This window comes from Hyposmocoma kahamanoa, unplaced genomic scaffold (genome assembly GCF_003589595.1).
Source record: "Hyposmocoma kahamanoa isolate Upper Pololo Valley unplaced genomic scaffold, ASM358959v1 224, whole genome shotgun sequence".
NCBI classification, from domain to species: Eukaryota; Metazoa; Arthropoda; class Insecta; order Lepidoptera; family Cosmopterigidae; genus Hyposmocoma; species Hyposmocoma kahamanoa.
Genome location: NW_020653743.1, coordinates 12,768,093 through 12,794,632, shown reverse-complemented (window position 1 = coordinate 12,794,632; position 26,540 = coordinate 12,768,093). Strand labels below are relative to the sequence as shown.

Below are 26,540 nucleotides of genomic sequence, written 5' to 3'. Positions count from 1 at the left end.
AATATTGGATACCTACTAAGTTTTCCTAATACATTTAGCTAGCAAAGAGAGGCCTTTTGTCTTTCTTTTTATGACATCAAGTGACGGGACAAATAAGGCGTCCTGGTGGTAAGCGGCACGCCTGTTCGTGGTCGTTTAATTACAAAATTGAAGACTACGTGTTAGATAAAGATGTATGGAAAGACGACACGGCTCCAGAATCCACACAAATTTGATTCAAAGTGTATTCCATAGCATTTAAGTTTATTTGAAAAGAGCAATCCCTAGAGTTTCTTGCTCGTTCTTCTCAGGGAGGTCAGCGTAGTGAACGAGCAGTAGCTTAAATGTGACGTTTTCAAGTGTAAATTTATTTCACCTATGGAATAAATAATCTTTGACTTTGACTTTGATTTTCCTTCCTTATACACTGTAATCAGTAAAAAAGGCTAATCTGTCATTATTTTTATTTTTAACTGATTTCAAAAAAGGAGGAGGTTCTCAATTCAACAGTATCTTTTTGTGTATTTGTTATGCGATTACTCTACATGTGTGAACCGATTTTGATGATTATTTTTTTGTTGGAAAGAAGGTACTTCAGTGTTGGTCCCATTTAAATTTGAAGAAAACATTCCACCTCTAAGGGTGGCAAACTAGGGGATGAATGCGGTTTCGTGCACTTTCCGGTAACTGATTTCAATAAAACCTGGAAAATGTAGGTAATTTTGAGGTCGGTTTTATAGTATTCTGTACCGAGATTATTTAAATATTATTTTCTCGGTTTTTACTTTCTGTCACAAGCGTCCTTTAATGGCGGTATATATGGAAGTAACGGGAATCTAGTCAAAAAGCCAGTGGTCCGTTACTATATAAAACAGTATAATACTGACAAAGTTATTTTGGCCTTAAAACAATTGCGGTGGTATTAACTTTTATCATCAATAGAACTTGAAATTTGGAATAATTGTCTTAATCTAAAAATCATTTTCGCCATTAACTACCAACACATTAAATAACTGGTCTTAAACCATACAGCGTGTACTATATGATTACCCATTACAAGGCTTAAATGAGAACAGATCGTTAGCCAAATTGTTATATTACGTGCTTTCTTTAAAACACCGAGGCAGCTGAACAAAGGTCAAACTCAAAATTTTGCTAAATTATACTCACACATGTAGATAGTGGACTGGTGCCCGTGACTTCGAGTAGCCTACTGTACTATAGTAATTTTCATAGTTTTATTGGTTTTCCATACAAACTTTCATCCCCTATTTCACTCTCTTTAAGATTTATTTTTGTGACAAAAAGTAGCCTATGTCCTTCTCCTAGATTCCATCTCTCTTTTCACCAAAATTAAACTAAATTGGTTCAGTGGTTAAGGCGTGGAATCGTAACAAACAGTTACTTTCGCATTTATAATATTAGGATAAAATTAAGAAGACAACTAAAGCCAGTAAAACTGATCATACTGGGAACCCAATAGGGGACCGTTAACATTAGAGTGTTTTATTAATCTCACTAACTACGCATCAAATTAATAATATAACGATAAATTTCCTTTAAAATATTAAATAAAACATCTTACGATCGTCGATCAATTGCCGAAGAGAATCATTAAAATGCGCAAACTACCGCCATCTATCAAAGACAGTGTGAACGTTAGTGTAGTTCTCTGGATCGGCAGCAGATGGCGTTAGATGCCTTAAAATGGAATATAATGAAATCAACTTTGGTTTTAAAAAAGGGGGACGTTGTACTTACGATGCAAATTTAATCAATGCAATCGATAAAGTAATAAAGCAATTACTGTTGAATGTGAAAGAATTAATGGGCGTTTGACATTTGAATTTGTAATTTGGTACTGTAGTGATTTTTGTTGTAGGGTCTTAATAGTTTATGTCATATGATCAAACTTACTTCGAAACGATGTTTACGTACCTGAAACAAAAGAAACTGAATTTTAAAAATGTGACATTATTAAAAAAACTGTTTAAAAAATTTATTTCTCTTTTAAAACAAACATGCCTACGAAGTTTCATAAATTATTGATAGGCAAACATAGAAAAAAAAATTCAATATGAAATGGATGTTTTTTTCTTTACTTTAGGGAAGCGACGTGGTCTTTAGCTCCGATATTTATCGAGCCGACAGATTATGTAACGAAGATTATTCAGGTTGACAAGTTTTGGTACCTGTCTAATAAATTATAATTAGTTATAATAAATGCATTTTGTTTATTATAATGAATCGTCGGCTTCTTCTCTATATGAACGGGACTCATCATTTGAATACTCAATAACATTAATTATTAATTTTTGAGTACACATTATCAAACGCAGCGTTACGATCCCAATCAGACAAGATATTCTTTTTTATACCCGCTCACAAACTATAAAACTTCTTCATAAATAAAATCGATTGTTATAAAAAATCGAATCTGAAGCGCATGAATGAATGAATAATTATGAAAAATACGACGTGACGGGACGAACAAGTCATGAGCCTGGTGGTAAGCGACACGCTTGTCCTTAACAGTTGCAGTGCCACTCAGAGCTTTAAAACGCAAAGATCTGAGGGCTACTGCGCCCGTCACTCTGAGACATAAGTTGACAAGTCCCACATGACTGTAATTTCACCAGCGTCCTTACCCTTCAAAACCGGACGCAGTAATGTGACCACTACCGCTTGGCGGCAGAAATAGGTAAGGTACTTCCCTGGACGAGCTCTTTCACAAGGTACTCTACTGCTACTATATCCTAATTAGGAATAACTTCTTCTCTGTACACGAACTATTACATGTGCAAGATTTTAAAATATGAAAGAAAATATTTTATAAACTCTGCCAATAGTTTTAGTAAACAACTGTAAATCTTTTTACTATGTACTGATAATGCAAATACGTTTTAATAAAAAAAAAATAGTTAGACAGCATCACATTACGTTGCTCTGATCCGAAAGTAAATAAAGCACTTGTGCTATAGAAATAGGAAACAACGACGGTACCACAAACACCCAGACCCGAGACAATATAGAAAAATTAGTTCCTTACATTGACCCGGCCAGTGAGCGAACTCGGGAGCTCTGATATGGGGATATCATGAAAACCGGTACAAACCACTCGACGACAAAGGTTGTCAATACGTAATTACATGGAAAAATTTTTCGGTGAATTAAAAGTTCCATACCCTTGAAGAGCATAAAAAGTGTAATGTCAACTGTCAGTTTAAAAAAACCACAAAACCAGTAACGTCTATCTACAAGCTTAACCCCAGAAGATCCAGTTTCTTCGCAAAGATTCCCACCGTTAAGACTGAGACTTAAATTTGCATACGTCCAATCATTAATTTTTTCTTCTTTTTTTCACTATTCACCCTACAAAACCCTGAAAAGATTTAACACAATACGATGCCATTAAAATAAAAGATTAAGTACTATACCATACTCATCTGCATACGGAAATCACCTTGTGAGAACGGCGTCCCACAAGGGACCATCCTAGGGCCGAAGCTTTTTAACATGCACAAGATACTAGAGCCAAAGCTTTTTAATATGCGCAGGATACTAGACAATGCAAAAATTGTTCTTATGTTTATCACTCTCCCATACAAGCGGTTTTTCATACATTTGTTTTTTACTTTAAACTTCGCACGGAGATTTGCATAGCCAGTTTGGGGTCACCCTTTTTTATTTTTGCGTATCTATTTTGCATATTAAAGTCCGAAAAGAAACGAAATTGTCTTCATGAGTGTTTACTTTAAGCTTTATTTTAAAGATAGTGGAATTTTTAATTTTATTCATAAATTCTTTAGGGGGTCAGGCTTTTCTTTTCTTTTTTTATTTGTATTGTTAGCATCATTAGTTTTGCTTTTGGCATCGTGTGAGAGATTTTTTCTTGTACCATCTGATTCTTTTTTGAATTAATTTAAGTTGTTGGAACAAGTAGTGTCCCCACAAAATTTCTTTTCATGTCTAATTGAATTCCGGTTTGGATGCGCCAGTCATCTTGGTTTTTTGTTTGATGAATATTTAGAATAAATTTTTTACCGCTGATTTTTTTGAGTGGAACAAAAGGAGCTCTAGGGTCGTAATTAAAAAAAATCGTGAGAATGTAGGGATGAATTTTAGAATTAATTTGAACCTTTTATAATATTGATATTTGCTTGTTTTTTTGTAAACTTAGCGGTATTGAGACCTTAAGAATTTTAGTTCGTTATATTTAAACGTTAACGGTTTAGGACGGCCGATTTTAACCGTCATGTTTGTAAGAAACTTAAGTACACTTTGATTCTGATACAAATAAACTTAGGATTTTGAAAACTGTGTAATAGTAGCAAGCAAGTGGTTAGGTTATATAGCATTAGAGAAGGATTTACCATTAGTGCGACGACTACAGATGACTAATGGTCAGAAGAAGACCAGAGCCAGAAAAGAAGAAGCGTTAAACGGTACAAAAAACAAATAAACTAAAGACAACAAACGTAAGAAAGACATTATTGCAACAACATTGACGTATTTGCGCCTCACGGCTAGACACGGATCTTTCGGGAGGACTAACAATAGTGTTGACCCCATAATTGAATATCAATTTGCCTATTTAGAATTGACATGCAATTTCTAATCAAAAAGGAACTTTACTATAATAGTAACAATATCCATTCATCTGAAACCCTTTTAGGGTAAAAATATTATATTACTAGAGGGTTTCAAATCATAACTTGCAATCCTTTTTAAACTGTTGATATTGGCGCGTGCGCAGATAATGATCTACGGATCATGATCTATCGGTAGTTTTTGTGGTCAGTAAACGCTTTCCTGGGTGAATTGAGTCGTTCTGATTGTTGGTTTCCGATAGTTTTTTGTTGATTTCTTGTTTGTTATTTCTATTTTACAATGAGATTGATTTCTTAACTTTCTTTTATTGTATTTTGAGAGCATCGAGTATATAACCAGAAATAGAGACGATATAAGAGCCATATATTCCTGGTAACACATTAGCGATATAGCTCTTATAAATATCAACTTTCGTTTGCACTGAAATATAGACAGGCCAACTTTTGGCCTGTGTGTACGTTTCCGTATATTCCAAAAAATATTCTGTATTTATTGTAATAAAGATAATATCTCTAACAATGCCGTGCTGTTCTATTCGGAAAAACAGCAAAACATCTAATTACAAAACAAACGGAATCAAATTTCATCGGTAATTAAGTATGTAATTTTGCAATTTTCGTCTATTATAGCAAAGCTCAAGATAACTGGTCGATTTGAAGTGAAACAGTTGACGACACCCATTGACAACACCCGTCAATTGTTTCGAACTCGGGCTAGCCAATAGGAGCGCAGTTGTCACAGTAATGATATGGCAGAATAGTTTTCAAACAAATTAAATGACATTTCGTCTCTATTCCTCGTTATATACTCGATGTTTGAGAGTAATGGAGATAGCAGCCATTGCTGGTGTGCAGATGGCGAGGAGTTCTTGTAAACTTGTGATGCAGTCGGGAACCAGCTCCATTGACTGACTACACAAATTGTTTCAATTTCTTGCTCGAGCATGCTTTGATATCTCAAACTATTACGAACATCTCAAATTATTACGAACTGCGTATTTGTTATAGTTTGTGGCCTTATTGATGCTCAGAGCACATGTAGGCGGTAATGGTTTCGAGAGTATCATTACTGGTAGAGTCCAAGGTTCATTATTTGAATATTAGATCAACGTTTATGTGTAGCCTGAACCTACTGAATATTTATATTTTGTGTTTATTAACATTCAGAATATTTGAATTTCAATATAGCTGTGAAGAAAAACATCGCAAAAAATCTGAAAGTCGAAGAAGTCTCAACTGTTCTCGTGGCAATTGTGTCCAACTAGCTGCACCCAAGAATATCTGTAATAAACAATGGAACGGGGCGTAGAACAGAGGCCGCTGCTTACTAGGGTAAAGAAATTTGACACTGGTTTGTTATTCTATTGGTTTTTGTCATTGACTTGACAAGAAGAAGTCGTAGATTGTTAACGAAACGTTTCAACGGGCTGCATGGTCTAAAGTTGTTTGGCCTGTGTTAAGTAGTGCCTACCTTCTGTCCAGAATTGTATTTATTTAATATAATTTAAGGTTATTATGTGTAAATTCTAAAACATAAAGTTAACAAGTTGTGCCTGTTATTTCACTAGCACCTTCACCCTTCAAAATCGGATAGCGGCAGAAATAGGTACAGACGAGCTCTACTACAACTAGGTATAGTTGTGGTGATGGCAATCCAGGAGATTTCTGTACAGTCAGAGAACTGTGCCCCAAAGATAATCCGAAAAAGAATCACCATTATCTCACCAGTCAACAGCTGTCATGCAAAATCGGCTTTCCTAATCCTTTAACCCTTCGATTGCCTTCAATAAGGGTCTTTGTGCCCACAGCCATTATAAGATTATTAAGTATTGATCTATTGAAGCGGGCGCCAAAGGGGTTAAGTGCGTCTTGTTACCGTTTTATTTCTTTTGAAATGAATAGATTGTGATGAAGTGTTAGCAGTGATTGTTAGACGTTTTGTAAGGATTGTGACTGTGGAATTATGGTTTTGTACTTTGGCGTATGTGTCATAATATTTTTATGTGACATCTATATGACGACCTTAGCGGCTCAAAGATTTACTCACTGAGCACGGGATAAGGAGGTACCGGGTCACTTTTCCAAATTGGTTTTGGTCTGGGTGTTCCAGATATTGTTCCGGAGTGAATTCCGTTGCTCTGGTATTCAAAGTACAGGGAATTGCCTAGTTTGAGTTTAGGTAACTGGTGTGGGAGAAATTTAAGATTGTATCATCTTTTACTACGTATTTAGGAGAAAAAGTAAGTTTTATTTGTCACCTGAGTCCATTTAAATGTACGTGAAAAATTGAAAACTTTATCATTACCATTTCTAGCTGTTATTTACTTTTTCAGTTTTCCAATAGCAGTCTTAATTGTTAAAGTGATTTTAAATTATTTTATGTTATCAGAGTAGCACAAAGACAATGGAGCGCACCATGCTCGGCATTTCCCTCGTCGACCGTATACCCAACGTGGAGATACGACAGCGAACAAAAGTCGTAGACGTCGGTATGCGGATCGCGAGCCTAAAATGGAGATGGGCAAGACACGTTGCTAGGCGGGACGACGATCGATGGACCAAGGCGGTCACTGAGTGGTATCCGGTAGGAGCGAGGCGTCCTCGAGGCAGACCACCTGCTAAATGGTCAGACGATATCGTCGGGGTGGCCGGAAATTTGTGGATGAGACTCGCACAGGACCTATTGAGCTCGCGTGCAAAAGAGGAGACCTATACCCACCAGTGGGTGTTAACGGGCTGAGTTGATATGATATCAAGTACCAGAACGATATCACGAACAAGCCGTGCGCTTGGTCGTAAGCAACACGCCTCTATAACACTGGCAGTGCCAAAGCTTAAAATCGCAAAGAACTAGGGGCACTCTCATTGCGCCCATCTTTTTGAGATATAAAGTTCACTGGTCCCATATATCCGTAATTTCACTATCACCCATTAAAACCGGAACGCAATATCTAATGTTCACATTACTGCTTTCATCAAGCAGTAGAGCATTAGGTCTTTCAAAAGAGGTACAACCACGAAAATCTCAAAATCTACATTGTCAATATTTTTTTCGCTTATTTTAGACTCACTTGTTTTATTTTTATGATCACAAGTGACGGGACGAACAAGTTGTACGCCTGATGTTAAGCGGCACGCCTGTCCATAGCAGTTGTAGTGCCACTCAGAACTTTAAATCGCAAAGATCTGAAGAACACTGCGCCTGTCACTCTGAGACTTAACAAGTCGTATACACCTGTAATTTCACCAGTAATGTTCACATTATTTAGTACTTACCTGAAAGAATTCTTTCACAACGAGGTCTACTGCTACTAAATTGGTCTATGAGAAATCGTTGTTACTTTTTGAATTATACATATCCCGGGGGAAATTTGTATTATCAAGATAACGAGACATGCATACTAGACAACTATAGCATCTGCACCCATTATCATCGTGTTCCATACAGTTTCTTCCCACTACATGCAAATTTCGTTAATCCTTCAAAAATCTACCATCAAATATTTGGCAGTGACAAATTACTTCAAACCCAAAGGCGTACCTTTCTCACATACTGATTTCTACCCAGTTAATTATGCGATCGAATTTACATAGGATACATCGAACAAGAAGTTATAATAGATAATTTGAACTGTATAATGTAACCTGGTATTAATGGAACCTCTATTTGGATGGTGTGTGCAATAATTGACAAGCTTAAATACGGTTATTATGTAAAATTGTTTTGTGATGGATGTTGATACTGCATAATGATTTATTTGGCGGGTGATATTAGGGATGTGAAATCTTCGATAAGTTTAGTCGATATGTAAGTATGCATGCAATTTTGCACGATATTTTTGGGAAAATACATTTAAAGGGTTGGTATTAACATTAAGAAGTAACTAACTGGTTTCTCAACGTTTAACTTCTGGCTTTTCTTGCCAATCCATTGTTTATATCTTTATTATGTAGCACTATTAATTGCCATCGCATTTGTCCTACGAACATATTTTATACATAAGTAGATATAAATATTATTTATTATTATATCTAGGATTGGCAGACTTAAGCACTTAAGTCAGATATATACGTTAATAGTATTCAGAATGGACATTATAATTTCTTTCTTTCTTTTTTACCTCCTATTTTTCTACTCTAATGATCCAGGATTTTTATAACTCCTCGCTTAGCACTTTGTTAAAAGTAAATATCGATAACAAATATCGATACATCACAATTCTAAACAGTAAAAAAGATTATCATTCTAAAGGCGTATTCACAAAGGAGTTCGCACCGCAACGCCTATTAGAAGACAAAGTATTGTTATTCAGATTTTGTGTTTAACCTACAACGTGCGTGTACCCTTGTGCTTAGAATGTAAGGAGAAGTGGTAACTAGAATTATGTAATAATAATTAATAGGGTGTACCTGGTAAACTACCAATTACCTGGTCTCGTACTAGGTAATTTACTGTACTATGCGTAACAGAAGCACAATAAGTCCCGGTGCACTACCCAGAATATCCAGATCGTGACCAATTTACAGAGTTAACGCACTGCATTCGGTTTGTATTTGTTCCAAATCCGAGAATATATAAATCTAGAAAACTCGAACCGACTTCGGTTGTGGCTTGTGCACAAAGTCCGATACGAATTCCAGAAAATACGAATATCACTGTACACCTAGAGATACAATGACACTTCTGAGACTTGTGTCATTACTCTATTTCGCTAGTTTCCTAATTAGGTTTAACTCGGACTAACCGACTTTAGTACAAACCGATACTCCTCATGTAGATTGAGTTTCTTAAACTATAAATATAAACAAACAAATAAATATTAGACAATATCACATACGTTGCTCTGATCCCAAAGTAAGTCACTAAAGCACTTGTTTTATGGCAATCGGAAACAACGACGGTACCACAATCACCCAGACCCGAGACAATATAGAAAAGTTAGGTTTTGTATATTGACCCGGCTGGGGGTCGATTCTGGGACTTTATAGATGATGACACTATGAACCAGTGTCCAAGCTACTCGACCACTCGATCACTCATATTATGCGTACCTCTGTATAAATAATGGATTAGCCAAAAAAATCGTGCGGCTTTTGCCACTAGCTGACTTTAAACAATAAAAACGTTTTTATTTTAAAATTTTATATTGTCTATAAAATGACTATATTTTAAAAATAATATTTTATTTTCAAGAATAGGCGCGAAAGTTTGAAGTTTATAATTCACGAAAAAACGCGCACAACTGTTGAATCTAAAATGTTCTGTTGAAATTAAAATGGCATTAATCCACTGTAGCAACCCGTTTAGTTCTGTCATGTCGTTTCTATGATATTGTAAAATAAATATTAAAAAAAGAAAAAGACCCATCCCTTCTGGTTTGATCTACCGCCTCTCAATCGGAGGCCGTGAGTTTGAATCGAAACTTAGCTTAACAAACTTTGAGTTTCTTGGAATTTAAATTTAAATTTACCATGAGCTTTTCGGTGAAGAAAACATCGCGATGAAAACTGTACGTCGAAGAAGATCACACAACCCTCGAAAAACGTATGAGGTCCCCAACCCGCATTAGGCCAGTTCCCTGCTCAGCAGTGGGACGCATAAATGGGTTGATAATAAACAAACGTCTTTTAGAACGAGCAACCGACATTTGGCAAAAATATTGCGATGTGCATCAAAAATGACAGTAATTGCACCAAAATTGCAATTTTCTCACAACTCGGCCGTTACCTTGGAATAGAAAAAGTTGCTTGGAAATTTGAACCCAGAGTATAATCTGCTGGGTCACCGAGATCGTTACATAATGTTTTCAAAACATCTGTACACCTAAAGTTATAATATCACAAACGTTATATTCCCTGTACATCCTGTAAGCATCTTATAGAACCTTTATACAGTCTACATGTGGTTACGAAGTTGAAATTGTACGTATAATAACATAAGTAGTCTTTCTAAGCGACCACAAGACGCTTAGCGGTTTCGACAAAGGTCTGTAGGATACTGGGATATTAACATTGTTTACTGCTCGTAACGTGATAGATAGTCAATATACGTGATGGCAGGGAGTACTTTGGGTTTTTTTTATGATAAGTGAGGGGACTAACAAGTCGGGCGCCTGGTGGTAAGTGACAAGTCTGTCCATAACAGTTGCAGTGCCACTGAAAGCAATCTGAGAATCAGAGCCATCTCTAAGTACGCTGCAGTATAACGACAATTAAAATCATTGTCGTCAACAACCCTTAATACGTCCCACTTCTGGGCAATCCCACTTAAGGAGAGGGTTTAGGCAATAATCTGCCATGTTAGCCCAAAGCGGGTTCAAAATTCAAACCATCTTTATTTTATAAGTAAGCAAATTACACTTGAAATAATCATATTAATTAAACTCTACTGCTCATTTGTAAGGCAAAGTCCCCTGAGAAGAATAAACAAGAAACTCTAGGGGTTGTTCTTGTTAAATATACATTTGAATACATTTGACATTTACAATATTTATTTTAAACATCTTAGATTGAGACTACCTGCAAGATCTAAACGGCTCACTAACACGGATTCTTATCATTTAATTACGCAGAAACTATATAAAGTTTTTGTTTCACTATAGTGTTAGACCTCGTAAATGGCAAATATTGAATATCAACCGGAATTATTATAGAAGTTTTATACATTTTCCTTTGAATGAATTCGTAATTTTGTGAAGACGACTGTCAATAACAGCTAGTTTATCTTATTCCTCATGTTAATGTTATGTCTGTCACGATTTTTCATAAAAAATTACTATTCTTCTTTACATAAATAACAATTTCGTAAATGAGCAGTGACGCTAGATGTTAGTTAATCTCTTTAAACTTATCTCTCAAAGACACTCTTTAGCCCAGATTGTAAATTGCCCTAACCGCACGTTTCTGCAGGACAAAGATTGTATTAATATCAGTGGCATTACGCCAAAATGCTGTATGTTATTTAACTGTCAAAGTAGCTGAAGTAAATCAATCTTACTGTTTCGATATCCGAAAGGTTGTAAACCTTCTTCTTCTTCTTTCCTTCACCGTTAACTTAGAAATCAAAGTTATAGGAGTCACAGGGGTTCGGACCATGGAACTTTCAACTGAGAACCATTCTACCGCTGGGTTACCATTGTTCGACAATTAATTAAAGTCTTTGATAAATATTTATTCATTCGTAAACGTTGAGTATTATAATTCGCAATAATATGAGGCAAGACCGGCCGGCGGCAGGTGGGTGTTGAAGCACTCCTGCGCAATTAAAACTTGTCACGGGAGCACGCGCTGCCATTAACTTTGCGGCCATAAAATCTGAGATTAAGAGCAAATAAAGGTTTTTTATTATCATTTAAAATACTCTTGAAATGTAATGTGAAAAATGAATCGACATTCAAGGAAATAATTTAACATACTTACAGAAACTCAGATCACAGGGAATTAGCCGCTCACGCGATACATGCAGCCGTAGACGCATACCACACCTAGAGGTGCCGGTGATGATTTTATACCGATTTATCGGATATCGAAGTTATAACAGGTAAAAGAACTAATATTAATTGCTATTGCGGTAACTACTCTAGCAAACCGTAAAGTTTTTAATGCCTGGGTCTGTCATTTAAAAAAAGTAAACAACTTCAAAAATACGTCACGACAATCATGTGTGTTATTGTTTGGGCTGGTGATTTCGGTGTTTATTTATTGAAAACATACCGTAAGTAGCGTTTTTTAAGTTTACCCTGAATATAAATGTTATTAAACTATACTTTAAGGAGTAATTTCATGGTGAACGTTAGAACCACTCAAACGGAATATTATCATATTTATCCAAGTACACCAAAAATTTCATTAGTACTTTTTAAGTGCAGGATTTGCGATGTATTACTGCATTTTATTTGAGATGTTTTTGTTGGTAGTACGGAGGGTATTTATTTAGCAATGCACAATAATAATTTTTATTTATAAAAAAATGTATTTAAACTGAATGCTTTTCTAATTTGCGAAACCAAATTGCCGCCATTTTGCGGTAGAAGGAGCGCATCGCGTGAGCGGATATAAAGGTTATATCAAGGTCAAGTTTAGTGACGAATAGATTGTGCACCTGGATGGTAAACAACTCGCCGACACAAACGGGTTACGAGACAATTCGGTAACAGTGTTTTTTTCATTTCGACAGATTTCTTTGGTCATTATTCTTATTATCTGTTCTCTTATATATTTAAAAATAAGGCCAAACGCAGTTCTCGTGGCCACATAACTTAACCAAGCGTTAGACGTACCGTGCAATTTAACATTTTTATATTTAATCTTCATTTTAACCGTTAAAAAGTTAACGCTTATCATCGCATTGTTGGTAATTTGCAGTTAAATAAGTAGATAAGTTAACCGTGCCAGGTATTTAAGGAGAGTACGTATTAGCTTTCTGTTAGCTTTCTTTTATTGAATTAGTTTTTTATAGAAAGTATCTGTATGGTGATAACTACAGATGACCCGTGCCCAGTAGTGGGCCTTATGTAGGATGATGACGATGACAACAAGTACGTTGTACACTATTAAAACAAACTGCCTCCGTGGCTGAACAGTTACCATGCCGGGCCGGGATAAATATTTCAATCACTTTTTCCAGCTATGTTTATTTGAATAACATATTAAATATTGAAAAATATTAGTTCAAAACTGAGGTTATTTCTCAACTATAAATTTGTGAATAGTCTATGGTTGCATAGGGCTGTACGGAAATAACTCATTAAGTTCGATCAATTTATTTATTATTTAATATCAACAACGTACCTTCTGACAAATTTCAATTATTTACATACATTGAACATTTTATATTGAATCATATAAACACTACCGTGATTGAAATGCTGGCATTCTTGTGTGCGTTACTATATATAAGGACTGTCCTTGAAAGGGTTAAGCTAAAAAATAAGATTCTTCGCGTTAAATTTTACAATCAATATTTGTCTAATTAAAAAACTACAGCCATTTTCTTTTTTAATATAAAATTTACGCTGTAGAAAATTTCAATTTAACGTTTTATAGAATAAAAACTTGGAATTTTTAATTAAACTAGATTAATATCGTGATAAAGGTAAAATAAATTACTTAATACCGTATAAAAGTTGATTGATCGATTGTGGAAGAGAGCTATTGTATAAAATATATACCTATTATATTTCTTTTAAAGTAAATGGATTGTTATAATGAATTTAGTTTAACACGTTTATCGTCGGCAAAGTTTTTTAAAAATGTTCAAACAAACCACGTAAATACTTATGTCTTATGTGTATATCGTGTTATTGCAGTGTGTACTCTTATATCGAATAACTATTTACATAATATTTCAATATATACATACAGTTATATAAGTAGCTTTTCTACGTGCTTGTTGCAGATCTTAGTTTTGGTTTTTAACAACTATTTATCTTAGCGCCATCTGTGAGAAATCTATGAAAGTTTTTCTTCACTCAGGAACCTTTACAGCTACTCGACTCGATACAGCATGTGTTACCACACCTGGGCCACCAGATCACAGAGTCAGCAGATCTTATGTGCTTGTTACCGATGTGAGCATTGGGTTTAAATAGGCTTTTTCGTTCATCAACGCCACCTATGAGATACTTATGAAAGTTTCTTTAATCTTCCAGGTGTCTTTACAGCTACCAGCTAATTAATTTATTAATTTTAGTAGCACTAGAGCTCTTTGTGAAAGAGTTCGTCCTGGGAAGTACTGCCACCTTACCTATTTCTGCCGCCAAGAGCACTAAACTACTGAACTAAAAAGAACACGTATTGTTATACGTGTTTTATTGATATATATATACGTGTTCTTTGATATATATTTTTCAAACGGTTTAAATTTCGTTTGAAAAAAAAATTGAAATAAAGCCAGTGATTTTGCCGCTCGACTCGGGCTATAGAACCAGTAGTAGTCTCCGCTCTTAATGTGTTTCGGTTTTAAGGGTGCTGATGAAATTACAGGTACATGGGACTTGTGAATTTATGTCTCACGGCGTCGGGTGTAGTGATAGTGCCCCATAGATTTTTGTGATTTAAAGCTCTGAGAAGCACTTCAATTGTTATGGACAAACATTTCGCTTACCACCAGGCGACTTGTTTGTCCCATCCTTACTTGGTATCAAAGATGTCGCACAAATTTGAGGCTATATTGTTTCTTATCACGAGCAATAACACTGTATATGGAGTATCAGAGTGAAATAGATCTAAATTGTATTTCCGTTTCTATGATAAAGAAAGTAATGTGATAAGTTTATAGTTAAGTTTATAATGATTGTACTTTTATATCGTCATGCCTAACCAAATATTATTGTATTCCTTTTAGTGCATACTGTGCCCACCTTTAACTAATGGGACACTTAGTTTAAAACCATAGTGTCTGTATACCTGCATAATTATAGCGTACTCATTGTTGTGAGAGCCTGATTCAATAAATAAAATAAAAAATATATTAATTTTCAGTTAATATATATTGTACATTTCTCGTTAACGTCTCTTATATTACAATGAATTAAGTCCCACAATTTAATTAAACAGAGTCGAGTAGGATATTGTTACCGAACAGTAATTATTTCTTTGTTTTTATCTCCACACGAATTAGTCAAAACTACTTGGCTGCTAAACCAGATTTTCTAATCTCAGCTTTATAGATAATGAGTCTACTGTCCCCTTGTTGAGATCGTGTAAATTACATTTTCTCAAATACACTTCAAAGATGGGGATGGCACAATGGTGAAACACCGTATCTGCCATATCCCGGTTTTTGTGCTCACCTAATGACGTCATTAGGATGGGGCCGATTACCGGCTGCACTGTAACATTTGGGGATATTCGATTGTGGTTTTGGATAGATACCTATACATTTATGAATGTATAGATGAATTGCGCTTGTGGACATATTTAGTGGAACGCTAAAAGTAGTTGAATTATTATAACAAGGTTTCATTATAACGTTCAATGTTAGAAAATAATGACATAAATTAGGACGGGACGAACAAGTCGTGCGCCTGGTGGTAATCGACACGCCTGTCCATGACAGTTGCAGTACTACTCAGAGCTTTAAATCACAAAGATCTAAGGTGTATTGTCACTGCACCCGACACCCTGAGACATAAGATATGTGTTGTTGCAAGTTGTGTTATGATCGAGTATTGCTTGTAATGACACAAACACTATTGCGACGAAGGATATGTAAATATTTATAATATAAATTATTCTCACACACAAAAACATCAAATAGGCCATGTATATTTACTTAAACTTGAAGAATAGTACATAGACAAATAGCGTAACTCCCGCCTTTTCAATGCCTACACGTCGTCGCTTGAAGCCTAGGGTTGTTACATTTTAATTTTAGGCGTACGTACAAGTCCCATGTGCCTGTAATTTCACCAGCACCCTTACACTTCAAACCAGAACGTAATAAAAGGACGCCTAAATAAAAGGAGGCTGCTTGGCGGCAGAAATAGGTAAAGTGGCAGTTCCTTGGACGAACTCTTTCACAAGGAGCTCTAGGGCTACAAAATCTTAAGCTTAAACAAGTATTTAAACACGTCCTTTCTACATAATACTGGCGAGAACTCGTATTTATGAGTATAGTTTTTTAGAACGTAAGTAAATTCTATTCAAAGTGTATTCAGAAGCGCAGCTTCATTATTACAGTACATAATGCATAAGTATTGTGTAACAATAAACTACACTCATATTTAGATACTTAGAATAATAACGCATAGAAACCTAGCCCGCACACGCTAAGTGAGGCAAATTGAAGCGCGCCCAATGGGCCTACACGAGCGGGCGGGCCTTCAGTGCTCAAGGTCAACTTGCACCGCGGACAGATCAATGACGAAATGTGCGGTAAATGAGTGTAAAAATACGTCAGACAAACATAAAATAGATACTAACATCACATTCCACAAGGAAGTAACGCGTTTCAACTTGTATTTTTATATAAATATTCACTAAAACCGAAAATTAACCTACTACTAATACTAGTCTACATGAATTTGATTTTTGCCTCACTTGTGACAGTTCGTTTGATATGAAACTATCATTCTATGCGGTATTATTCTAAGTTTAGACATATTTTATAGGAACGCTAAAGAAGGTTGAATTATGGTAAGAATGTTTATAATATGAATTACTGGCCACTTAGAGAATGTTTAACTTGAAAAAAGAATGACCTCAACTGTCGTTTGATTTCAATCAAAAGGTTATATGATTGAAAGGTCATTAAAAGACGCTTCTCAGCGATAAGTTAACGTATAGTCACTAGCATACCCCGTTTTACTATTATTATTACCTTTTTTTATAGACAATCCCAGCAATTACTTGGTCTCAAACTACCAGGACTAATAAAGAACAATGCGTTTCCCAAATTGGTAGTACCACTAAATTTATGTAATACCAGTTTACAAAGTTAAAATTTACAAAGATCGAACACTTAGAAAAAATTCCTTCGATCTGGCTGGATTCGAACCAACGTGGACCTTACGAGACTTTCTATGTTCTTGATGCAGATCTTTGTTTTTTCGGTTTTTAACGACTTTTCTTAGCGCCGTCTGTGAGAAATCTCAGACAAAGGAATTTTTTATATAATTTATGAATATCATGGTGGTCAAACTAACTAAATAATATATTACAATCTTTTACATTATGTCAGTATATCTCTAAATGTAAATTGTGATATTGGAGTTTTCCTAAAACCACTCGGACTCAAACTAGGGAATTCAAATTTAAGAGTCGGTACTACTTCAGCTCGAGTTAACTTTTTTTATAATACGGTTCATTTTGCTTAAGTCGAGTGGCCATTTGAGCCATTTGAAAAATGTGTATCGAATAGCATAAACATATTCTATTTAGTTCAGCTGATGATGTAAAAAAAAAACATTGGTATATGTAAAGTACCTCTTGAATGCAACGGTTTTCTTGTAGAATTTCGAGGTAAGTTTGAAAGGGTTGTAACCCTAACTAGCCGTGAACAGGTCCACGGCAATGAAATGGGAAATTTCCGGTCCACAAAATTTATTAAAGAAGTAAAGTTTAAAGAAAGGCTGTAACAAGAAAATGTAAATGTGAAAAAACAGGTATAACAGTATAAAACACTCCCTACACTTTATTATTAAGGTACTTGCCCCTAAATGGGCCGAGAAACTGAATTACAGAAATAGATACATGAAGGGTGTAGACTTATAAATTATTACACATGATTAGCTTATTAACAGCTCTGGCTGTTGTGGCGGTGTTGACCTGGGAGTGACCGTGGTACGAAAACAACATGAGAAAGTGAAGGAAGATGGAACAATTCAAATTTAAAATTTAAATACAAGTAAAATAAAAAAAATTATAAGATACAAGAGGAGAGAGGCGATACAAAGAGGTGAGAGTGTAAGGAGGTCACACCGTCACAAGTTTGTGTTTTTTTCTATCGTGAAAATTTTGAGGAATCGTGTTTTCACACCGTATTCTACTTACCGTCATTGACTTACAAATAAATGGACGACGGGTCTAATACAAAAACCACGAAAAAAATGTCCCAAGTCAACCTATTTAAACGTAGTGACATGTAAAGGAATATGAAAAAGCTAAAACGTTGAATTTAAATTGTAATGTCATCGCAGTACTGTCTAATTTTGCTTGCTTCGCTGTCAGTCGAACAAACGAAGACTAAAGCGTGAATGACGCTCTGCATACGATTTTAACACCCTATAAGTTCGGACACTTTTTAGCGCGGACCCGACGTCCATATAATTGTAAGTCAATGCTTACCGTACTCTATTTTATAATATATTTTTTCAAAGTGATTGATTCACTTTCACTGTAATGCGGCATCAACCAAGACCATTTGAGGTAGTTATAGATCTTTAGCACAAAATGTCATTAACCAGAGCTCCCGAAATGGTGTAACATCATTTTTTAATACCAAAGACAATATGCGCAACCATCGACCACCCCTAAAGTAGGCATCGCACCCCAAATCACCACTATATGTCAACCGGATACCGACAAATGACCGGAAGCCAATGTGATTTTCATTTCGTGAAAAATTGACGCCATTTTGACGCAAGTGGACAGTGTGCAAACGTCGTCATTTGAAATACAGATCTGTCATGTTCGTGATAAGGTTCTATTTTCAATGAAGGTGACAGTTACTTTTTTATTACTTACTGTCGAAACGGACATGTCTTTTTGCTAATGTTTGAAATGCTGCAATTCAAAATGATAATAAGGTTTTAATTGGAATGCAAGTGATGCTTACTCATATACGAGTTGGACTAAAACCGGTTTTAGTAACAGAAGAAAGAGTTCGTCCAGGGATGTACTGCCACCTTGTCTATTTCTGCCGCCAAGCAGTAATAGTAGTATTACTGCGTTCCGATTACGAAGGGTAAGGGTGCTGATGAAAGTACACGCACATGGGATTTGTCAATATGTTTCAGGGTGACAGGCGCAGTGGCAGTTACCCTAAGGTCTTTGCGATGTAAAGCTCAGTGGCACTGCAACTGTTATGGGTAGGCATGTCGCTTACCACCAGGCGCACGACTTGTTCGTCTCGTCACTTGGTATTATAAAAAGAAATATTCTGGTATCTACGCCTTCGTTGGCCATGAACGAGTTAAATAAATAACTAATGTAACTTTAGCTCAGAATAGGGTGGTTTTCATTTCCTAAGATAACGATTTTACAAAAAAAGTATTTTAAGGGATGATATATCCTACTGCTGGTCACGGATCTGCGTAAGACGAGGGTACAAGACTGTGGAAATTATAAATTTTAAAATAACAGAATTATATGGGTAACAAAGTGGATTACTGTGTCTCCCTCTGAGTGGGAATGACGTTAAGATTAATGTATCAAGTTGGCGAATCGCGAAGGGGACCTTTCTCGTATGAGAAATGTATTTGCGGTATAAAGTTTTCATTTATATTATGCTAAAAACTATACCGAGTAAAGATTTTAAGTGTATTTGTTATTTTCGTTCTAAATTTGAATTTTAAAATTGAGACGAATAATTAATTTATTATTTTTATTTTATTATTGTTTTTCCTCTGTCTTTTGACTGGTTTTAACCACATTTACTTGCCGAAATCAACTAAATGCAGTATTGTGTATTTATGTGGAGAGTGTATTGTAAGAAGATATTTAATTTTAAAATTGAGCAAATTATTTTTTTATTATTGTTTTTCGTGTTGATTTTTTTTTCCTTTTGGCTTATTTTAACCACATTTACGGACCGAAATCAAGTAAATGCAGTGTGGTATGTCAATGTTGAGAGTGTTTTGTAAGAAAAGCCCATTCCATCTTCTCTTCGTAAGAATCTTAATTTTAAAGTTGAGACAAATAACTTATTTTATTATTATTGTTTTTCCTGTTGTTTTTTTCTCACCTTGTTGGCTGGTTTAACCACATTTACGGACCAAAATCAAGTAAATGCAGTATAGTGTATCTATGTTGAGAGTGTTTTGTAAGAAAAGTCCATTTCGTCTTCTCCATTATTATCATTATTAAGAACCGTTACGTATTTGAGAGAGTTTTGGCGTCTGCGGCGTCATCAAACAGAAATCGAGCGACGTGTGTTGTCAGAGGGGTTGGCAACCATTTGGGTCAATTGTTAGTGAAAAAGAGCGGCGGTTACTCAGTGGGAGAGTGGTTGTTTTTCAGCTGAGACTTCGATGGTTCAAATCTCTTACAATAAGATTCCGGAGCATATATTAAGATTATCATTTCCTAGGTTTAAAAACTACATTTAGAATATTTTGATTGAAAAGTCATATTACAAAATTGAACACTACGTGTTAGATACAGACGTATAGAGAAAGACACAAAAATTTGATTCAAAGTGTATTCCATAGCATTTAAGTTTATTTGAAAAGAGCAATGCCTAGAGTTTCTTGCGCGTTCTTCTCAGGGAAGTCAGCGTAGTGAACGAGCAGTAGCTTAAATGTGACGGTTTCAAGTGTAAATTTATTTTACCTATGTAATAAATGATTCTTTGATTTTGACTTTGACGCTATGATGACACGGATCTTTGACCTTCATTTTTAAGTGACGTATATATGTGAAAACCTGTGTATCAATGACGTTTCACATCCCTCGGGAAAATTACGAAATTTTTTCAGTTCGTCCTTTCAGACTATGGTCGAAACCGTCTCTTTAGAGCACACATGACCATCAATGGGACGTAAAATAAGTTGATGACTGCTAATGTTCTAACAATGGGTCAGCCAGCCTGCTTGCTGACGTGCAGAGGACTACACCAGTGTAAAGGATTTTTACGCACTAATACGAAAAAACGTGGCATCATACGAAAGAAAGTAAGAAAGCTACGTAGGTAGTGAATTTTGCTTACGTAGAATCGACTGCGATGAATTCAACGGTTGCAATGACTTCATTTAGTGACTTTTTGTAATTAGTGAGGTTTGGCAGTAAGCGGAAATTATGCACTTTTACTATTTCCAATACCGTGTTTGCTTGGAAATAAATTATTTCAAACTGCCTCTGTGGCTGAATGGTTACCATCCTGGACTGCCACGCAGAGGCCTTGGTTCGATTCCCAGACCGTGAGAAATATGTGTATGGCGTACATTTATTTCTCTCGGAGAGTTTGGGTATAATTTGTGGTTGTCTATGTGTATGTCCATGGGACCCGCGACACAGGGTTTCCCTGAGTTTTCCCATCGATATCAGAGCCTAGGCTAGTAATTTGACCTTTCATTAATTTTCTCTTATTTTATTTTTATCTATATTTTTTGTACTAACAATAGAATAAGATAAATTTGTAAGCGTACTAACAAAATGGACTGTAAAATTGCCAAGAATAAATGATTTTTATTTTTTTATGCAACAGCAAAAGCAGTAAGTAAATAACAGGGGTGGAGGTTTTAGTCCGTAAATCACTGGGTTCACGCCTTAGTGAAGTTGGGATACCATTTGGGCCGGGCCTATAGTATCCACGAGGAATTACTACCTTTCCATGCAAAAAAAAACTTTCTTCGATATTCAGCTTTTATTGCGATATTTTCCTTTACTTTTATAATAAAAAAATCAAAAGTATCCTAAAGTTACCGACCCCATCTCGGCACATTGAAAAGGCGCTCCGACTGCGGAATGCGAAAATTTACACAATCGAAATAGGTATTAACCAATGCGACTTTTTTGTCGGCCCGTCAGACGACCGCTGGAATTTTTAACATGACATTCTTTGGTCAGTTTTGATTAGAAAGCTGAGACGTTCTTTTTTTAAAGATGCAGTTTTTCGTGGTACGACTTTTCGGCGTTGATTGTTTTTGTTATAATTAGACTTTACAGCAGTACAATTGAATTGTATTATGTAAATATGAACAAATAAATAATATGCTAAACACCAGACCAATTGCCTGGACTCTAACTTACGAATTCCCTGTGCTATGAGAAAGAGTACGGTATTCTCTTCAGGGCACTACTCAGAACACCTAGATCAGAACCAATTTAGAAAATTTTATTACCCTAATTGGTCCTACCAGGAATCGTACAAATCGGACAAAGCAGAAACAGCTGAAATTTAAAAAGTGTAAATCAAATAACAAATAAAAAAACATGCTTACGAAATTTACAAGTAGGTAAGTAAAAACAACCACGAACCACTTGACAAAACGGTATTAATAGTAAATTAAAACAAATGAATGAAAATATTACAATCGAATATTTTCCATTTTAAAATATAAAATTCAAACAACCGATTAGACTTTTGAAAAAACGCAACGTAAATATTACGGAGATTTATCTTGTGTTTCGTTAATTGTGCCGATGTGCGTATTTTATTTACATTGGTTATTCTATGTAAATAATAATTTATGAATAAGAATAATTTCTAATAATATCTCATTCAACTTTTTATAAGTAAAGGAATAGGAAAAAATCACATTTTACTTATTTTCTAAATAAATAATATTTAATAAAAAAATAGTACAATAAATACGGCAGTTTCCTATTTTCTGATTTAATCAATGTTAATCAAAAGAATATGCTTCGTTTAATTTGCAATATGGACAAATATAAACTTATAAAAACAAGACAAATCAACATTCCTAAATGTCAAAATATCGCAAAAAGTAAATTCTCCTCTCTCTCTCTATAATTTGCAGTGTCTTACAGGGTTCAAAATGCGTTGTTAACTTAACTATAAGCCCTTTCCATCCTATGTAACATTATGGTAAATGCAATAAAGAACTGAATTGAATTGAAAGTATGTATTGTGAAGTTTGGAATCTAATTGACAGCAATAAACCATATTCACCATTATCATGGTCATTTCTGCCGAAAGCCCCCCACAAAAATTTACCACAGAAGAAGTATATAATAAGCTAGAAACGACGTTTTTCAAAAACACATCACCACATTGAGCTACGACACGTCATAATATATTTTAGCAAAAAAGTCTATAGCGAATTAATTGACAGTCCTACAGGACTTCGCCTTAATGTAAGGTTAGCAAAACTTAGTTTCTGAACGTAGTTTTTTTTATTAACTACTTTAGAATATAGAAAATGACACTATTTTTCCGGATTCAAATCGTATATATTTTATTTTCAAACAAACCAACGTTTCGGGCCCTTTACTGGTCGCATGGTCACGGTTGACTGAGGTGGTACAGTCATTAACCAGTTATGTCTAATATTAAAACAAGTCCGCAGTCTGCGTGCATGTCATGGATAAACCTTTATATACCCAGGATGCTGCGTGAGGCCATTGAAAAAAAAACACACTAATTTCAACAGGGAAGATGGTTACTCCGTACCACCAGTTTGGGATCTAGTATTTCTTCTGATGAAAAATCGCAAACACACATAAGGCTGCAGTACTAATTAATATGTTTTAATTTATTCTAATTTACATTATTAATTAATAATAAATTTAATGTAATAAACATTCATATTGTTACAATAAAATAATTTATAAAACAAAATTGTGGAATGTTTCTTTGTAAAATTAAAAACAAGGTATTTAATTTATAACTTTTGTAACTATAGTGAAAAAATAGGGTGGTTTGCATTAATATTAGACATAACTGGTTGAAGACTGTACCACCTCAGTCAACCGTGACCATGGGACCTGTAAAGGGCCCGAAACGTTGGTTTGTTTGAAAAAACAAATATACGCGATTTAAATCCGGAAAAAAAGTTTCATTTCCTATGTGTAACAATCGCGAAAACCTAGGAACTCGATACTTTAGCAGAATAACTTAGAATAGCTTGTTTTAGAACCTTCATTAACTATGCTAGAAGACCCTGGTTCATAACCAGGCAGATCTAAGGAATTTATAATTAAATATCATGGTGGTGAAATATCCATACATTCAATAAACTTAATTACAATTATTAAAACGTCATCTCTAGTGAGCTGCTGGTATCTGTAAAGGTACCGGTGAAGTTTCTCACAGATGGCGCTACGGCAAAAAAGTCGTTAAAACCAAAACAAGGATCTGCAACAAGCACATGGAAAAAACGTAAGGTCCACTTTTTGTTCCTTAGTTTAATTATCATAGCGTCTAGCACGGTTTGCTAGGAGACACTGGTTTGAATACAGCCGGAACTAGGAAACTTTTTGTAACTGTTTGTTGTTTTTTGTTGTTTGATCTTTGTAATAATAATGTTAATTATTTTTACAATTTTACAACTGGTATTATATATATTTACTGGTAACCTATCACAAAGTCGGAAATTTTAATTCGAAAATAAAGTTTGTTCGAATTTTCAATACCCCGAAAATCGAATTATGACGAAACAATTGTTCTTTCAGGATATGTTGAATGTTTATTGCAAAGACACGATTAGGTTCGGTTAGGTTAGGTTAAGTTTAAAAGGCCGGGCGGCGTCGTGGTGAATGTTCACCGATCCCACGGCGCCGACTCAACCGGCGAGAGGGAAACCCGGGGGGGTTTTAGTGGGGTAGGCCCTCCAGTCTGGAGGGAGAGTCCCCACATAACCCCTGAGTCTCCCTGGACTCAGGGGGAAATCTTTATGGATACCCTTAACTCTCTTATACCCTCGCTGAGGAGCGTAAATTCAGCGCCCTTGTAATTGAATCTTTGTATTAATAATTATAACGAACTAGTGGAGTAATTTCCCAAAGATCGCTACGATCGGTCTTTCGCTGCTGGCGTACATTTCACTCTTTGAAACACAACCTTGTAAGTTTTTAAATAATTTATAAATTTAAAGGTTTGTTTTGCCAACCGTACATAGGTAGAATTGAATTTTGATGGGTGACAGCGCGCTCATTATCATTTCTGTCTTATGCCGTCGCCGCCGCCATGTTGCGATGCGTACGCGACGGTTGCGTTTAAAAACAGTTTTGTTAAAAAGCCGGTTAACAATTGAGCACATTTTCTTGTTATAAGAAAAATTTACTAAATTCTTTTTTACACAATAAGGCACGTATATCGTCGCTTTCCGTAAGATAAGATGTACGTCAAATGCGCACTTATTTTCTTATAAAAAAAAATACGATACAGTGGACAGTGTTGACCGAGGTTAATTCTACAAGGAGAAAATTTTACTTTTACATCAATACATGATCTTAGATTAGGAAGTCCTGTACTATGAGTACCAATTGAATTCACTCCGAGACTTTACCAAGTACACCCTTCTATAATAAAATTCCGGTTCATATTCAAAATTTGCAATTCATGAGGTTAGAACTGTTGTGCAATAAAAACTTTATGTGAAAAGTTTTTATACTTTAGCTTTTGCGTGCTTGGATGGTAAAAATGGAGGACAATGATCCATTTAACTCATTTAAGTTCCTACCATCTAAGATATTTTTAAATAAATATTACACAATATATATCAGACATTGTCACATACGTTGGTCAAATCCGAAAGTAAACAATTAAAGCACTTGTGTTATGGAAATCGGAAACAACGACGCTACCACAAACACCCAGACCCAAAACAGACAAATTATGTAAATTATGTAATTACGCTAATATCAAAGCCCAAACTGGGTATTCTTAATAAGGTTAAGCAATTCACGACGTGACAGCTCTTTACTCTGTACAAAGCACAAGTCCGATCTTGAGACTTATATTATAGAAGGAGACTTATTGGCGACGATAAAGTCGAATCTAAACTTTATAGTTTAGACCACTGACGCAAAGTTACCTGTCTGACCCGAGAGCTCCATCAGCTCATCCCGCCTTTTACCATCGAATATCCCATGCATTAAGCCTCCATTACAGTCGGAAACGCTGTCGTCAAAACGCACACAAACAAACAATGACATTACGAAATCTTGTTAATGAGTGTGAATATAAGGCCATCTTGCGGCCAGTAGCTGGACTACGACGAACGATTAACATTTGAATCAATTCGATAAACCGAAAATTGAAAATTTATTGCAATAAGACTTACCGATGGTATGAAATATTACTACGGGTAATAGTTTTGGTGCGGATATCACTTTTGCACTTTAAAACAGCACAATAAGGCATTTTTCTAAGCTTTTAGAGAATTTGCACGAAAGAATAACACAACCATACCATACAAAGCAAAAATGGCAAAAATAGGTCTTTCGAGACCTATTGTTATCACGCATCAGACGTTAACTAACCACTTCTACTGTATTTATTGTTCTCTGTGTTATCCAGACGTACGGCGGGATATCATCTTTACTTGATCCATATTCCCTTCAGGCGTACTAAGCGCTTTTCGTCATCTTTTAATTAGCGCACAGCCCAGGAATGGAATTTCCTGCCCGCAATTGTGTTTCCGAGCACATACAATCCGAGTATCTTTAAAGTGCGACTGAACAGGCATCTTCTGGGCGAGCTCGTTTCATTGTAGATCCTATCTTTGCTCCAGGGCTAGGTAGTGTTCAAGAGTAAGTCCATTTATTGTTTATTTTTTATGTGAAATTTATGGTTCGTATTTGAGTATAAAATGTTAACGATAA

General features: G+C 35.4%; 1 protein-coding gene across 3 annotated transcripts in view; it reads right to left on the bottom strand.

Annotated features, from left to right (window-relative positions):
• The window catches only part of LOC113228123 (zinc finger protein rotund-like), a 285,092-nt gene that overhangs the window by 133,326 nt on the left and 125,226 nt on the right, over nucleotides 1-26,540 (bottom strand). The window lies entirely within an intron of this gene.